The sequence below is a fragment of the Mesoplodon mirus genome, assembly GCF_964341445.2.
Source record: "Mesoplodon mirus genome assembly, chromosome: 4".
Lineage (NCBI taxonomy): Eukaryota > Metazoa > Chordata > Mammalia > Artiodactyla > Ziphiidae > Mesoplodon > Mesoplodon mirus.
Window position 1 is genome coordinate 53328678 of NC_138979.1, and position 18212 is coordinate 53346889.

The following is an 18212-nucleotide window of genomic DNA, read 5'->3' on the forward strand; positions in this document are numbered from 1 at the left end:
CACCCACGTCACTAAGGCTCACAACCCATTGGTCAGAACTAGTCATGTAGCCTCATCTAACTTTTTCTTTCTTTTTCTTTAAATTGAAGTATAGTTAATTTACAATGTTATGTTAATTTCTTCTGTACAGCAAGGTGATTCCGTTATACGTATATATACATTCTTTTTTTTATATTCTTTTCCATTATGGGTTGTCATAGGATACTGAATATAGTTCTCTGTGCTCTACAGGAGGACCTTGTTGTTTACCCATTCCATATATAATAGCTTACATCCGCTAACCCCAACCTCCCAGTCCATCCCTCCCCAAACCCCTCCCCCTTGGCAACCACAAGTCTGTTAGCCCCATCTAACTTCAGGGGGTGGTGAGGGCGGGTGAACCTGCTGGGCCGTAGCCTGGAAGGAGAGGGCCATTGGGCATAGGTGAGCACTAGAAACCTCTACCAACCATCTTCCTCCTCTGCTCTGTCTTCTCCTTAGCCCTTATCATCATCTGACATAGTGTGTATTTGCCCATTTACGGATTTTTGTCCTGCTTCCCCCCCTCCTGCTAAAGGATGTAAGCACTCTGAGGGCGGATCATGTGTTTGGTTCATTGCTGTATTCCCAGTACCTAGAACGGGTTGGCACATAGCGAGCACTCGATACATATTTGATGAATGTTACTAATAAAATGAATAAATAAAGGGCTAGATGGTGTGTGTGTATGGGAGCCAGCAGTGGGGGAGGGGAGTGATGTGAGAGGAATGTGAAAACTAAAAAGGGGTAATATCACAAAAGGCATTACAAGGCAGGTAAAGGAGCTTTTGCTTTATCCTGTAGAGTGTAGAGAACCACGGCAGGGGATGGTTTAAAAGGGGAAAGATGGGCTTCCGTGGTGGCGCAGTGGTTGAGAGTCCGCCTGCCGATGCAGGGAACACAGGTCCGTGCCCCAGTCCGGGAAGATCCCACATGCCGCGGAGCGGCTGGGCCCGTGAGCCATGGCCGCTGAACCTGCACGTCCGGAGCCTGTGCTCCGCAACGGGAGAGGCCACAGCAGTGAGAGGCCCGCGTACTGCAAAAAAAAAAAAAAAAAAAAAAAAAAAAAGGTGGTGGGGGAGAGGTGTTCTGGAAGATCACTTGGGATGCAGTTTGGAGGATGGATTGGAAGGGGTCCCGCAGGAGGCAGGGAGACCAGCTGGGAAACAACGGATGGTGGTTTAGATTAGATGGTGGGATTCCTGAAGGAGGAGAAACAAGGCTCTGAGGGAGTGAATGTGGGGCTTGAGAGGAGGAGAGGATGGCTTTAAAGGCTTTGGCTGGAGTTACTAAAAGGTTAGAAGGAGGGAGTTCCCTTTGTTCATCCTCAAGCCAGGAGGACTGAGGGGTGGAGGAGACTTGCGGGGAGGGTGGTAACGAGGAGTTTGTTTGAGACACAAGAACTTTGACCTGGTCCAGGTGCCCAGGCCTCGCTAAATGGCACGCGACTCCACACTTAGACGATTCATTTCCTCACCACTGAAATTTTGCCCACCCTGTTTCCTGCCCTTGAAGAATGTTCCCTCCCTCTCTGCCAACCACTCCTAGCTCTGACCTCAGAGAATAAATCAGAAAGAACCCTGAGAATATGGGCTCTCTGGCTGAGAGCTGCCACCTGCCCTGAGAGCACAGACCTGCTCCCCTGTGTCGAGGTCTCAGGGTGGAGGGGAGGTGTCAGCTGGGCCCCTTGCGGATCAGGATGGGTGGATGGACAGCCTCCAGGCAAGGGCCAAGGCAGCCATCCTGTTCAAAGGCAGGCACGGCCGCCAGCTCTTGTCAGCGTAGTTCCTTCTCGGTGAAATGCAGTCCTCCCCACTGTGGCTGCTGCCTCTGCCCCCTCCCTGGGTTCTGGTCCCCAGTCTTGGCCAAAAACAGTGCCTCTGTCAGTCCTGTTCTTGGCCTGGCCCTGCCCCTTGTGCTGACTTCCCTCCCACATGCCAGCCTTCTCCAAAGTTGTCCAGGATTGAAAGTGATCCCCCCGCGCCATCACTCAGGGCAAAAGACAGAAGCCCTTGTGCCGTCTCTCTCTTTCTCCTTGAGGGAAAGAGGTGGGCTTACTTAATCCAGTCCACAGGAAATCCTCCCCGGCCACCTCTGGAAACAACGTACTAGGGACCAGTGTGGGACCACTGTTCAACTACAGCCTGACTCCAGTGGTCTCTAGGCTGGTAATTTTCTGCGTAGTTAGCTGCTCTCCTGCTCCCACCTGCTGCACTGGAGGTGATTGAATATCACCTCATGCATTAACCATGCACAGAAGAGGGCTGCCAGAGCTCCGTTACCCACCTGCCCACCTGTGGCCCCCATCCCTCCATCACAGGCCATCTGGATTGACACCTTGATTGATTACAAGGGTTCCATCATGTGTGGAGCAGCCGCAGCATTACCTGGTGGGACAGGGAGGGCTGCGTGGTAGCCAGCCCGTCCGTCTATGCTGAGTGTCCCCTCCTGTGGGACCTGGGCACCTCTCTCTGACATATTCCTCAGAGCCCTTGTTTTGTAGGCGCCTGTCTCCTGCTAGGACAGCATCTGCCAACCCACCATCTGCTCCACATCCTATAGAAGGGGCTTTGGCAAAAAGAGTCCGAATTCAGCAGTTTTGATAAACCCCCAGAGAAGATCACCCCTGTGCCATTTCCAAGAAATACCCACACCAACTTGTGAATTACAAAACCCAGCCACAAAATAAAGGGTTGGTAGTTTGCAGAGAAATTGACACAGCCAGGAAAGAGAAGAGAGGTGCTGCTCATGAATGCCTCCTCTTTCCAAATACTGGTGGGTAAAGAAGAAATGGCCAGCCACTGAATTCAAAGCCTTTGGAGGAAGAAGAAAATAATGCAAGAGTTTGATTTTGGGTTGCAGTACAGAGCACTGTTGCTGTAAAAGCTCAGCAGGAGGGGAATGAGACGGGGGAGGCTAATATTTGTTGAGTTCCCGGCACGTGTCAGACGCTGTGTGGGCAATTTCACGGACGTTACCTCGCTGAGTCTTTACCATAGCAATGTGAGACAGGTATTTCTGCACTCATCCCTCAGGTGAGGCAGCAAGTTCAGAGAGCTGACAGCTCACATGGCAAAGTGGTGATTCAAGTCAAGCTGTCTCATGCTGAAGTTCATTCTCTCTCTGCTGTACCACGTGTTCTCCCCAGCACATTCTAGGAAGGTGGGAAACCAGAAAGGATCTTAACTCATATTAAAGCAAAATCAGAACAAGAAACTTGAGAGCAAGTGTCATTGAATAAAATTAGTTTGAATAATCTATATTTAAGGGTCCCATGAGGCATCCATCAAGAGGGAACAGTAATTGTGCTTTCAGATACCATCTGCTGTTCTCTGAACATTTTGGCTCCGAGAATCTCTGTACCCCTCCCCTCCTGGCCCCCTGACCCCCTCATCAACTGAGTTGCCTACCTTCCACCAGTATGCTGAATGAAATGCCCAGCATGGCCTCAGAATTGCTCTCAGAGCAGCTGTATGGCTGTCTTAGTCTGCTTGGGCTCCTGTCAAAAAGCATCACAGATGGGGTAGCTTATGAACAACGGAAGTTTATTTCTCACAGTTCTGGAGGCTGGAGCATAAGATCAGAGTACAAGCATGGTTGGATTCTGGCGAGGACCCTCTTCTCATTGTATCCTCATATGGCAGAAAGAGGGCGAGAGAACTCTCTGGGATCTCTTTTATAAGGGCACTAATCCTATTCATGAGGGCTCCACCCTCATCACCTAATCACCTCCCGAAGGCCCCACCTCCTAATTACACTGCGGGTTAGGATTTCAACACAGAAAATTTGGGGAGACACAAACATTCAGTCCATTGTAATGGTCATTGCTAATCTTAACCCTAATAGTTGTAATTTTTCAAAACAGTGGAATTGAAAGTAAGGGTTTAAAACAGCTCTGGGCACAAGGTCCCCCAAACCATTTCCTGCTCACCCTTACTACATCCAAATTTTTGTAAGGAGGCCCGGGAATCTTAAAGTTGAGTGCTAAGGTCATGAGGCAAGGGGCCAGCGGCACTGTCACGTAGAACTTGCTGTGACACTGGAAATGTCCTTTATCTGCGCTGTCCAGTATGGTGGCCACTAGCCACACATGGCTATTGAGCGCTGGAAATGTGGCTAGTGTGGCTGAGGAACCGTACTTTCATTTAATTTTAATTAATTGAGATTTGAAACTTAAATAGCCACTTGTGACTAGCAGCTCCCAGGTTGGATGGTACAAGAGAGGAAACTAACCTCAAAGTTGGGAAAATTCTAGAACATAGGCCTTGTCTATAGGGGGCCAGCCTTGATCAGGTACCACTTTGGGAGGTTGCTAAGCAGCTCTGGGCATCTGAGACACAGAAGGAAAATCCTAAAGGAAGGAGGATGGCTGAGGAGGGTATGAAGACAGCCTCGCCAGTTCAAGTTTGTCCAGAAACAGCTCTGTTCATTCACCATTTGGAATTTGACCGGGTAGATGTGGCTCCAGGGTGTGCAACTGAGCTCCAAGCTTTACACAAGCTCTGGGAGGCACACTGCTGTGCAGGAGGCCATGTGACTTGACACTGACTCTTCTTTGATTTCAGGCCCATTCTATCCATGCCACTTGATTCCACAAGCTGGAAGAATTGCTGCTCGCTCCATTGTTTCCCTCGATCCCTGTAAGTACCTCCTGGAGAGTACCCACTCTGTGATTTCCGCCTTCTTTCTTTTTTCCTTCCTCCCTCCCTCCATCCCTTCCTTCCTTCCTTTCCTTCTTCGGTAAAAAAAAATTTTGATACAATGAAACAGAACGGATTGACAAGTCCTAAATTTTGCCCTGGGGGTCCCCTTATCCTAGCAACTGCCTCTCTCAATTAATGTGTCTGTCACCTTTGCCTGAGGCTTGTGATTGCAATTCTAGAGGCCACTTTTTGTTTTTTTCTTAGACCCATATAGGGTGTGATCGGCAGAGCATCTCAGACATCACGTGTCCAGATCCCTTGTTATATATGAAAGGACAGATGCTCAGAGAGCGGGGAGACTCACCCCAGGCCTTTCCATGAACTTTTTGGTGGAAGAGGAAGGATTAGAAACTGTGTATGACACACCGCGGCCTCCTTATCCAGGAACCGCTCATCCTCCCTGCCTAGGATAAATCTTTGGTTTTGCCAGCTCCTTGTGTGCTTCCACTGTCTCTAGTTTCCTCAAAAAGGTATTCCTCTCCCTGTCTGCAGGGATGCAGCTCAAATCCTTAGAACTTCTAACACAGTATTCTCCCTTTATCCAACCTCCCAGGCTCCAGTGGAAGTTAGGCCACAGAAGAATCACTTTCCTCCACTGGGCTCTATTCAGACCTCTCTCTCTCTCCAACACTGATAATCTAGGAATATCTGGGACAGCCTTCTCAAACTGTAGTGAGCATACAAATCCCCCTGCGGTCTGGTTCAATCGCAAATGTAGACTTAGTAGGTCTGGCATGAGGCTTGAGACTCTGCATTGCTAACAAGATCCCAGGTGATGCTGAAGCTGCTGGTCCATGGACTGCACTTTGAGTAGCGAGGCCCTGGACTCATGTTTTGGTCCTGGAGGGCTAGAGCTGAAAGAGACTTCTTGTAGAAGTGCTCTCCAGAGAAACTTGTAAGATGGTATAGGATGAGGCAGGGGAAGAAGCTAAGCCCAGAGGTTGAACTCTAACCTCAGCCTGATCCCAAGGGCAGCTCTGGAACATAAGTGACCCCACAAAGTTCTTCTGCCCTGAGGCAAGGGAGCCAGGTTTTTACACCGTGTATCAGTCAGTCATTGACTGTGGGCTGCCCTTGGGAGAAGGACATAACCTCCCTGGATAACCTACCAGGCATTTTCAGGGTTGGCAGCTCCCATCTGGTCAAGGGCAAGTCTCCACAGAAGTACACAGCTGTGAGCCATCAGTATCAGACTCACAGCAGTGGGAGGTTGGGTCCTCCCACAGTGTGGGGGAGCTGGGCTAACAGTCTACCACAGAGGCCTAAAACTCTTCCAAGCCAAAGGCCCATCCCACTTACTTTCATATTAGAGATTTTATCTTTGAAAGCTGTGTATATGTACATAGAAAAAGAGAACTAGAAATATATACACAAGCTGTTCACAACAGTGATCTCAAGTCAACTTCCTTGTCTTTTTCTGCATCTTTCAAACTTGCTACAGTGAACATGCACTAATATAAAGCAGCAAAGTAAACCACTGATACCCCAGCTCAGGATCTTAGAAAACATTTTTATTTAATAACTATTTATTGAGTGCCGGTTATTCCCATTTACACTGCTGTGTGATCCTGATCAATGTTTATAATGGGATAGTAATGACAGGGCACAAGTCTGAAATGCAGTTTGTGGCAAAGAGAAATTATAGACTATTCAGTACAGTTTTAAGTTTGAATTTATTTATTTTTCCAATTCTCTGAAATTTGCTCATCTGCATAGCAAATGCCCTGTAACTGGAACAGCCTGTCCATGAGGTTTAGCATTGCAAACTCTTGCTCCCCTCAGGTCTTGGCCAAAGGGCAAACAGAACTCGGACCTCCCGACTCCTGCTGGTTCTCAAAGACCACACAGCCTGTCTGTGTGCCATGAGCTATTTTCATTTCGACAGTCTTCCTCCCTTTTTTTGCGCTGCCTAATTAAGCAATCAAGTTAATTGAGATTAATGGCTGGCTATTTAGTAGGGATTAATAACTTGCAAAAACTCCCTTGGGTTTGGAACCCAGCTCAGAGCAGCAGAAATGCTCCTTGGGAAAGCTGGAGATGCGGTGGCCAAGCTGAACCTCAGCCCTCGGGCCTCTCCTCTCACTTCTCCCTGCTCAGGCCTCTGGAGGCAGTGGGATGCTGAGGGCAAGGAGGTGGGGAAGGAAAAGCTGCCATATTAGCCTGGACTTCAGTGCTGCTCTCTGAGCTGCAAGGCTCTACAGCTCCTGCCCACACCACAGCCAGCACCCTCTGCTGAGCAAGATGCAATCCCCCCATGTCCAGGAGCTGGGTCCCCAACTTGTGAGTGTGCCCCAGGGGCCTGGGCTCCTGATGAGTGCTCAGGAACCTCCAAGTCCTGACTGCTTCTGGGTCTCATGGTCTCAACCCTGGTTCCTTTGTTTGCTTGTTTGTTTTTATTGCAGTATAGCTGATTTACAATTTTGTGTTAGTTTCTGGTGTAGAGCAAAGTGATTCAGTTATATATGTATATATATATATTCTTTTTCAGATTGTTTTCCATTATAGTTTATTACAAGATATTGAATATAGTTCCTTGTACTATACAGTAGGACCTTGTTGTTTATCTGTTTTATCTATATATACAGTAGTATATATCTGCTAATCCCAAACTCCCAATTTATCCCTCCCCTGTCCTTTTCCCCTTTGGTAGCCATAAGTTTGTTTTCTATGTCTGTAAGTCTATTTCTGTTTCGTAAATGAGTTCATTTGGTATCATGAAGTTCGTTTGGTATCATGAGTTCGTTGGTATCATTATTTTAGATTCCACATATAAGTGATGTCATATGACATTTGTCTTTTTCTGTCCGACTTACTTCACTTAGTATGATAATCTCTAGGTCTGTCCATATTGCTGCAAATGGCATTATTTCATTCTTTTTTATGGCTAAGTAATATTCCAGTGTATGTATATACCACATCTTCTTTATTCATTCATCTGTTGATGGACACTTAGGTGCTTCCATATCTTGGCTATTGTAAATAGTGCTGCTATAAACATTGGGGTACATATATCTTTTTGAATTATACTTTTCTCCAGATATTTGCCCAGGAGTGGGATTGCTAAATCATATGGCAACTCTAATTTTAGTCTTTTAAGAAACCTCTATACTGTTTTCCATAGTGGCTGCACCAATTTACATTCCCACCAACAGTGTAGGAGGGTTCCCTTTTCTCCACACCCTCTCCAGCATTTGTTATTTGTAGACTTGTTGATGATGGCCATTCTGACTGGTGTGAGGTGATACCTCATTGTAGTTTTGATTTGCATTTCCCTCGTAGTTAGCAATGTTGAGCATCTTTTTGTGTGCCTTTTGGGCAATCTGTGTGTCGTCTTTGGAGAAATGTCTATTTAGGTCTTCTGCCCATTTTTTTTTTTTTTTTTTTTTCTTTTTGCGGTATGCGGGCCTCTCACTGTTGTGGCCTCTCCCGTTGAGGAGCACAGGCTCCGGATGCGCAGGCCCAGCGGCCATGGCTCACGGGCCCAGCCGCTCCGTGGCATATGGGATCCTCCCAGACCGGGGCACGAACCCGTATCCCCTGCATCGGCAGGCAGACTCTCAACCACTGCGCCACCAGGGAGGCCCCCTTCTACCCATTTTTTGATTGGATTGTTTGGTTTTTTTGTTATTGAGTTGTATGAGCTATTTGTATATTTTGGAAATTAAGCCCTTGTCGGTCACATTGTTTGCAAATATTTTCTCCCATTCCATAGTTAGTCTTTTCGTTTTATTTATGGTTTCCTTTGCCGTGAAAAAGCTTATAAGTTTGATTAGGTCCCATTTGTTTATTTTTGCTTTTATTTCTACTTTTGCCTTGGGAGATACACCTAAGAAAACATTGCTACAATTTATGTCAGAGAATGTTTTGCCTATGTTTTCTTTTAGAAGTTTTATGGTGTCATGTCTTATATTTAAGTCTTTAAGTCATTTTGAGTTTATTTTTGTGAATGGTGTGAGTGTTCTAACTTCACTGATTTACATGCGGGTGACCAGCTTTTGGGGGGAGCTTTTTAAAAATGCTGATGCTCTAGTCATACTCCAGGCATTTGGATTTAATTGGTCTTGCAACTGGGGGGCCATTTTGGTAAAAGTTTCCCAGGTGAGTCTAATGTGCAGACATTGATAGTGAGATCAAGGAGTATTTGTAAGCAGGTTGGCGTGGAAGAAAGAAAGAAATTGAACCACAGCCAGGGATAAACCACTGACACCAGGGCGTTATCATATTGAGGGGAAACACGGCAATCAGAGCAGGACGGGAGACACACCAAAGGCAGCTGCGCCTCTCTCTCGTCTGGCAGCTGTGGAAGGATTCTGGTTGTTCCTTCTCATCCTCAGTGGAAAAAGAATCGGTGACGTGGATTTTTCTGTCCTTTTTTTATCTGGACTGATCCCCTTGGCTCACTCAGCAGAGGCCTCAAAGAGGTGGGACCACTTGTCTCCCATAAACTGCAGCCAGCCTGCATGCATTGATGTAGGGAAGGCTGCTCCAGCTGCCACCTGCCGCCCCTCCCCAGATGGACAGACTCTGTCCCCTCCCGTCCCACAGTCACTTAGCCTGCAGGTCTGACATGGGCATAGGAGCCAGACTCCAGGGGGTACCCAGGCCTGCGGGCCAGATGATGATTCCAGTGTTACAAGACCCCTTTCTCCCTCCTTCTAAACATCAAAGGCTTCCCAAAACATAATTGTGTGGCTCTGGGGCAGAGACCTTTGGAAAGAGGTGGGAGGCTGTGCCTATCGAATTGAGTGGACTGAGAATGCTAAATTGATTGTTGGTAGGAGAAGCCAAGAACCATCCATCTTGAGGGGTAAAGGGGAGTAGAGAGAGAGACGCTCCTTGAGAGCTTGGGGGTGTTTTGAGATGGGACAATGAGAGACCTTGAAGCATCCACTCTACTCTCACAAGGTGGGTGGGAGCAGATGTGTGCGAGCCCACGATTCTAAACGTTTGGTTACGCTTCTTGGATATATTGATACAATCCCCTTAGATGTTTTCCAAGAGAAAACAGAAACAATTTAAATTGCTTTTCCTTTATATTTGGATGTAGGGCCAGTGTTACTTCTGAATGAATGCAACACCTCATGAATGAAAGCTAAAGCTTAAACCGAGAGTCCCGAGTTTATTCTGGGACACAAATATCTGCCAGGTGCAGGTGAGTATTGAACTGACGACATAGCAAATGCCCAGCAGCACAGTGCCTGGCACAAAACGGACAGGTCCCTGCTAAGTGCTGGATCCCACTACACCCTCCCACATCCATCCTTCCCTAAGCTGATCCGAGAGAACCTTGTGTTAGCCTAACTGCATGACGCAGGCTGTGTCTCTTTAAGGGGTGACCGGAGGTTTTGTGGCCTCCTAGGAAATGGCTTAAGGACAGTCGTGACCTGGTGGCAGGGGTACACTCACACACAGGCAATATTGCAGGGTGAGGCTTACGGACAGTTTACTCTGGGTACCAATATTCCCTGGCAAGGTGAGACCCCGGATGGCTTCCTCTGAGGTGTGGTCACCCAAGTGACCTCTGTAGCCGCCATCCGTCCGCCCACACCCTGTCCCTGTCCCTGGCTTGCTCTGGCTCTCCTTTCAGGCTGGGCTCTGGCTGAGCCTGCAGGGGCTGTGGTGGAAGCGGCGAGTTGCCGTTGGACACTCCAAGATCAGTGTCTGTAATTTGGCTTGGAGAGAGTGGCCATCCAGATGCAGGCAATTTTGACTTTGATGTGAGCAGAATTATAAAGAATCGTAAAGAGAGCCTATGATTTGGGCTGAAACCCTGCCAAGGCATTCGGGTCCCAGCCCTGGGTCTTTCTGAAAAGAAATACTTGAGAAGTAAAAATCCTTAACCCCATCTGGCAGCAGCCTGTGGGACTGACCCCTGCTGAGCATCCCAGCCCCACCCCCACCCATGCCCCGGCACCCACGTTAGCCTTCCTCAGCTCCTCATACCTGCTGCACTCCTCCCCCTCCCAGCCCTTGCCGCACGGCGCCCATTCTGCCTGGAAGTCACCCCTCCCGGCAGTCACCATGCACCTGGCCTGGCACTTCTCCAGGGAAGGCCCCCTGACCTCCACCCTCCAGAAGAGTTTGGGAGCCCCACTGTCCTTGCTCACAGCACCCCACAGCCCTTCACTGCACTCACCACCTGATCAGTGACATCTCCATGGGTGATTACTAACCCTCTTCTCCACTGTCAGACTGAATGTTCCGTAAAGACAGCGACCACAGCTGTCATGCTCAGCCCAGCGTCCGAGAGCTGGTCCAGGGCACCTTTGCTAAATAGACGAATGAATAACAATGAGCTGGTTTGTCAATAGGACATTTTATGTTACATAAAGAGTGCATCACACGGTCCGAAGACAGGGATCGAGGTGGAAAACCTCCTTATACCAGAGGAGAATCCAGATTTTGTGAATCCTGAAGCTTATATAATTTGGGAGCCCCTCTGAAGAAAAATAAAGTTGCCAAAAACATGATGTGGGAGTGTGAATGGAGACCACGCCCAGGACTTGTCAGTGAGGAACTCTACAACTTCAGCCTCACTAGCTTCCTAGTAAATCCACCCGCTCTGGCTCTAAGTGAGGATGGCCAGAGTGAGTTCCAGAATACCTCTGCTGATGCACAGCTTTTGGGGTGTAAGGTGCAGGCCTCCCTCCTCAATGAACGCTCTGCTCTCGCCCCTCCCTTTCCTGAGCCTCAGTCCTGTTGGTTAATTTGGGTGCTGAGAGGTTAGAGGTGCTGGGGCGAAGAACAAAAACACATGAAGAGTCATTTCAGGGGGCTCTCCATGCCCCTCGCAACCTCATCTACATAAAGTCGCTGCTGCCTTGAATCCTTTTAGCAGGAGCAGAGGTCCTCTGCTTGGGCCTTCAGGGCCATCTCAGTGCTTACCAGAGACTCAAGAACAACCCTCCACAGCGCTCTCTCCTCTCCTGTGCTCTGTGCTCCACATCCTAGCCACCTGGGCCCCTCTGAGTCTGCAGCTCTGTTTTCTCAGTTCGGGGAGACCACTGCTCTGTGCGTGCCCTCACCGCACCGTGGCCCGGAAGCTCTCCAGACAGTGAGCTGGGACTCCCTTCTCTCAGGGATCACTGTCCCGAGCTGTTGTTACCGAACCAAACTTGGGTCCGCTTGCCAACGTGCAGTAAAGCCAATCTGCTGACACCGGGTTGTGGTGAAGGACAGTGCAGCATTTATTGCAGGTGCCAAGCAAGGAGTCTCAGGCAGCTAGTGCTTAAAAGTCCCGAACTCCCTGAAGGCTTTTGGGGAAACGTTTATAAGGACAGGGTGAGGGAAGGGGGTTGTGGGGTGTGTGATCAGCTCGTGGACCTTCTTCTGATTGGTTAGTGGTGAGGTAATTGGGAGTCAGCATCATCAACCTTCTGGTTCCAACTGGTCTGGGGTCTACGTGCTTGTGGGCAGCAGACAGTTAACTTCTTCACCTGGTGGAGGTTTCAGTCTTGGCAAAACAGCTCAAAGGACATGGCTCAGGATATTATCTACAGTCCTTGAGGAGGAACTGAAGGTCCTTGACTTCGTTTAATGGCTAAACTATTATTATTTTGGCTTGCTTGACTGTTTTCCTTTCCTTCCACATTTTCTCACTTCTCTGATTAAATTTATTCTTTGGCTAAAGTTTTTCTACAGACAAGAGGCAGGTGGAGGACATGGGGGTGTCTGTTCTGGGAAGGCCTCATAGGGTCCTGCTCGGTTACACTGTCTGTTGTCCAGTATCTGAAGACCATTATTTCCCATATTTTGTCGGCTTTTTTTTTTTTTAAGTTGTTTAAAGTGAGAGAATAAATTCAGTTCCTGTTGCTCTAGTTTGGCCAATAGTGAAAACCCACTTCAGCCAGCTTCAGGAATCTGTGTGCCAGATACAAGTGTAAAGAACTGGACTTTGTACATCAGTCATTCTGAGCAGCGTCCCACAAAAAAGTGGCTAGTTCAGCTTGCAACTCAAATGGGGGCACAAATGTTTGTCCTGTAGACGTTCACTTGGGTACACAGCAGCACACATCCCATTTCATCACCCAGAATATTAAAAAGACACCTCCTCAAGGGCTGAGATTTAATATAATTAATAGTTGGACTGCTTCATCAAGGACATGTCTAACTGTAACTGGCATTTTCTTTCTTTTTATCTTTTTGTTAATCCCAAATTCCTAATTTCGCCCTCCACCCCCATTTCCCCTTTGGTAACCTTAAGATTGTTTTCTACATCTGCGTGGCACTTTCTTTCTTTTCTTCCTTTCCTTCCTGATGAAGATGATGACGGGTCCACGCCCAGGTGCCCACCTTCACACCGCCTCTGCTTCGGCACCAGCAGTACGAGTGTTATGCAGTCGCCGTGGTTTCACCATGACAACTGTCTGGGCCTCTCAAACCCCCTGAAAGAGTTTCAGGGATCCCTGAGGGTCTGCAGGACATTCTATGAGAACTGCTGAGTTGGGGGACCCCAAGTAACCCCCAAACCGTGGGCTTGTTGGGCCTCGGACTCCCCAGAGAAGCAGCCTTGCCGTGGATGCGTTACAGCTTTCCTAGTCTGTTTCTCATTTTCAAGAATGAGTTTCCCCCCAGTGTGAGCTTGGTGGTGCTTCTGTCCTCCCTGCTCTCTTTTCTGCCTCTGGAGCCAGGACTCCGGAGTCAGGGGCTGTCACTCTCCCAGAGCAGGAAGATTCCAGCAACTGTTCACGAATTCGGCTCATTCCGACTGAGTGGGCTGATGGAGATACTAATGACAGCCGACACTTCTTGATTCCTTATTCTATGCTGAGAAGTTGCAAACATTACTTCACACGCTCTGGAGTTTTCTTGACCTGCTGCAGGCTGAGCCCATCAAGTCTCTACTGAGGCAGGTCCTGTCCCTGGGAAAACAGTCCAGAAATCCCCCCATTTCTTTCATGCTGTGCCTGACAGATGTGTGGGTGTGTGTTTATCTTTGTTACATTTTTTTTAAATTACAAAGTAATTCTTTCTAGAAGGTAACAAATGAATTTATTTTCTTCTCTGCATTTTAATTTCCTCTCTGAATTTATTCAGTGGCAAGGAAAATAATAAAAATTTTGTCAAGTGTGTTCTCAGAGCTGGTAGCTATTTGCCCCACTCTTTTTGAGGAAAGAATGATCATATGTGACCTTTTACATGCATCAGATCTTCACTGGAATGGAGCCATGTGTATAATGAATGAATGAATCCAGAGTCTCGTTTAATTGGTGCCCCAGAAGCTATTAAAAGTGCCTGAAAAGAGCGCTCTTCAAAGCTGAGGAGAGAGGGCGGGGTGGGGGGGGGGCAGGAAAAGAAGGTTTCCAGATGTGAAAGGACCTGGGAGTACAGGAACAACATTGGAAAGCCAGATTGGGTTACTTATCAACCTTTTCTTCTCCTCAATTCTGGACTACTTTTCCTGTACTTTTTCATTCCTTAGTCACATGGATATTCCCGGGAGCCATGGGAAGGAAAAGCACTACCCCAGCCTCTGTGCTGAGGCTTGTGTGACACCACGACTAAGAGAGTGGGTGCTTGAGTCAAGGACACCTAGATTCAAATCCAGCATCTGCCCCTCTTCACTGAGTGCCCTTGAGGAAGTTACTTAACCTCTCTGAGCCTCAATTCCTCACCTATAAAAGGCAAAATAATAGTACCTAGCTCACTGGGTTGTTGTGAGAGTTACATATAATTTAGGGAAAGTGCCTACACACTAAACCAGGGACCAAGGTATTACTGTTCTTGCTCATAACGATATCAAGCTCCTGGTAATTCTCCAGAACAGTGGTTGGCAAATTACTGCTGCAAGCCAAATCTGGCCTTTGGCCTGTTTTTGTATGGCCTATGAGCTAAGAATGGTTTTTACATGTTAAAAAGGTTATTATAAAAGGAAGGAGAGGGCTTCCCTGGTGGCGCAGTGGTTGAGAGTCCACCTGCTGATGCAGGGGACACAGGTTCGTGCCCCGGTTCGGGAAGATCCCACATGCCGTGGAGCGGCTGGGCCCGTGAGCCATGGCCGCTGAGCCTGCACATCCGGAGCCTGTGCTCCACAACGGGAGAGGCCACAACAGTGAGAGGCCCGCGTACTGAAAAAAAAAAAAAAAAAAAAAAAAATGGAGGAAGAGGAGGAGGAGGAAAGACTATATTGAACATCTGGCCCATTATGGAGGAAATTTGCCACCCACTGCTTTAGAAGCCCAAAAGTAGGAGCTCATTTTCAGATTAGTGACAGCCCTGCCACCAGTATCCTCTCAAATGATCCCAAATGTAATGTTTCCATCTAAGAATGGAGAATTAAGTCAGACCTGGGCACTTGCCCTGGGGAGCTCTCCCCAGATTCCTCAGGTCTGGGTTGTCTTTTCCTTCTTCGAACTTCACCTTGTGCTATTCTGGGCACCTTCTCCTGTCCCCCCAAACAGGCATTCAGCTCCCTGAGGCCAGGGACCATCTCTTAGATCTCTGTGTCCATGCAACCCCTTGTAGCATATTATCCTGGTTATAGTAAGTGCTCAATAAATATTTATAGGATGGTTGGATTGGTGATTTAGCAGACACTAATAGGCTGCCCACTTTCCTGATTCTCCTAAATAGGAGAACCTCTCTGTGTGGCAAGCAAGCAGACAGCAATTAGGTACAAATGCTGATTCCTGGGGTCCCAAGGCAGCATGTCAAGTTACAGGTGTTTTGTTGGCCTCTAGTGAATGCTGTGCCCAGTCCCTACAAGACAGCCGATTGCCTGAACTGGCTTTTCCCTGGGGCAGGTCCATAGCCCAGCCTGCCTCTGCGCACTCTCCTCGGTCACCAAAGCCAGATCTGGGGGGGCAGCCCTTGCTAGAAGTGGGGTGCAGGCTGAGGTGGCCTTGAAGAGAAACAACCAAGGGAAATCTGGGCTCCAGGAGGTAGCAAGCGTTGGGGCACCCACCTGCTTACCACTGTGAGTGGACGACCATAGATGGAGGGCTTTCCACAGGATGTGCATCATCTGAAAACATGGGCAAAAACATGATAAATGAGTGAAGTAAGTCAGAAAGAGAAAAACAAATACCATATGCTAACAAATATATATGGAATCTAAAAAAAAAAAAAAAAGGTTCTGAAGAACCTAGGGGCAGGACAGGAATAAAGACACAGACATAGAGAATGGACTTGAGGACACGGGGAAGAGGAAGGGTAAGATGGGACGAAGTGAGAGAGTGGCATGGACATATATACACTACCAGACGTAAAATAGATAGCTGGTGGGAAGCAGCCACATAGCACAGGGAGATCAGCTCGGTGCTTTGTGACCACCTAGAGGGGTGGGACAGGGAGGGTGGGAGGGAGACGCAAGAGGGAGGAGATATGGGGATATATGTATATGTAGAGCTGATTCACTTTGTTATAAAGCAGAAACTAACACACCATTGTAAAGCAATTATACTCCAATAATTATACTCCAATAAAGATGTTAAAAAAACATGATAAATGATTTATTAATACTGTATTACCATACATGACAAACTAATAGAACCTGTTTGAGACGTGGTGGCCAGCCTGTATATGTCTGGCACTGAGCTAGAAGCACTTCACAGGTATCATTTAATTTAATCCTCACACTGTCCTAAGGAATATTTACCACCAGTTTACAGATAAGGAAACTGAGGCTAACAGACTGCCTCTGGCCCGTGTCACACAGCTGATTAGAGGCTGAGGCCAGATTTGCACCCAAGTCTATCTGACCTCAAAGCTGGTTCCCTAAGGACCCCCCCTGTGTAGGAGACAACTTGCCAAATACTGTGGAGACCAGGAAAGGGATGCATGTCAGGCCCTGCCCAGAAACAGCTCACCCTGGGTCACAAAGACAAGATGGACAGAGATCCGAAGGTTGGGAGAACCTTGTCTCTAGGGAGCCCAGAAGGCTTCTTGGAGGAGGTGAGCCTGATCCTCTGCAGGCCTGTAGGCCAGTCGGGCCTGCTGGGGGCAACTGGGGGATGGGGGGCCGGCAGGAATGCCCAGAGCAGGAAACCAGGCAGTATCCTGAACCTACCCTGATCCTAGGCCGATCAGACCTGGATGGGAGCCAGCAAGTGAACTCATTTCCCCAGGCTGGCTCCGAGCCACGGTGAAAGGACTTGGCCCAGGGATTGGGACTCAGGCTCAGCCCACTTGTCTGGTTTTGCAATAGCTGACTCCTCTGCTGCCCCAGCCCTCCCTAGAGGCTTTCTCCTGCTCTACCCAGCACACTAATCTCCTGCTGAAAGACACGGCCCTCCTGGCATGACAGCCCAGAACGTGGGCTGAGGACATGTGGCACTGGCCCAGTGATCCCTTCCCGGGCCTTGGGGACTGAAAAGTAAAGTAAAAAGTGACCCCACAGACATCCCCTGCAGAGCGAGAGGGAAGTGATTTAGCTCCCAAGGCCTTGGGAAGCCCCTCACCAATGGCCATTATCGTATTATTATTGTTGCCATCATCACTGCTGGCTTCAGAGTCTCCCACACTTTCTTGAATAACTTTCTTCCCCTTTCCTTGACTCCATTCCTTTCCACCTTTCTCTGTAGCATCTACCTCTCCCACTCGGCTTCCCCTCTGTCCCAGGCTTCAAAATATATCTTCCCTTGTCTTATTCCATCAGCACCTGGGGAGTCCCTGAGACTCAAAGGCATCCTTTTCTAACAGATGGTTGATCTGTGAGTTAATCTGCTAAACGAGCCCATGCTGACATGTGAGAGAGGCAGGTGGCTCCACATGTGGCCTCTCACACACAGTATGGGGAAGACACAGACCTTACTCTAATACATGTTTATTGAACAACTATTTAGCGCAAGGCACTGTGGGGGACTTTGTCAATGTCCTCCAAAGCTGAGAAGGTTACTTGAGAAGGATACTGGAAGAGGCATTTCCTGAGCTTAGTTCTCATGTCTGTCTGTCTGTCTGTCTTTGCGATTTGTTCATGTTTTCATATTTCAGCTGTCAGATCTAACTCTTCCCCGGGATCAGGGACACAGTCAGGAGGATACAAGAAAAAGAATGGCAGAGGGAAAAACAAAGAGAGCCCACGGAAACCCAAGCTGTGTATGAAAAAAGAGAGGCAATGCTGAGCTGTGGCCATGGGACTCTTTCCCTTCCAACATCAACCACGGTGGGGAGAAAGAGGGTGAAGGATGTCCTCCACCCCTAGTTAGAGCTGCCGGGGATTGTAGAAAGTTCCACCAGAGGCCTGGCCCACAAGGATTGAGACGAGAGCCTGGGTTGTGTTTTAGATATTAGGCAACTGAAAATAGAGTCATGAGCCCACTCTCTTAATCCCATGGGCCTCCCTGGAAAGCCATGCTCCAGAACAGTCTGGGACCCACAGAGAGCAAAGCCTGAGTAATCACACCAGTGTAACGAGAGATCCTTCTTATCCATCAATGTGACTCAGCCCTGTGCCACAGTAAACTTTCCTTTTTGTTTCTGTGAGCACCGCAGCAGGGCTGGGTTTCCTGCCCTGGAGAGAGACCCGCCAGCTCACTCTGTTCCCTGCAGTCT

The 18212-nt window shown here is 48.3% G+C and overlaps 1 long non-coding RNA gene across 4 annotated transcripts in view; it reads left to right on the forward strand.

Moving 5' to 3' along the window:
* LOC309801917 overlaps window positions 1-18212 on the forward strand; it is a 139820-nt gene that overhangs the window by 54417 nt on the left and 67191 nt on the right. For all 4 annotated transcript variants that reach the window (XR_014293684.1, XR_014293685.1, XR_014293686.1 and 1 more), the window contains one exon: window positions 4584-4658. This is a non-coding gene — a long non-coding RNA (uncharacterized lncRNA). The remainder of the gene's footprint in view (window positions 1-4583; window positions 4659-18212) is intronic.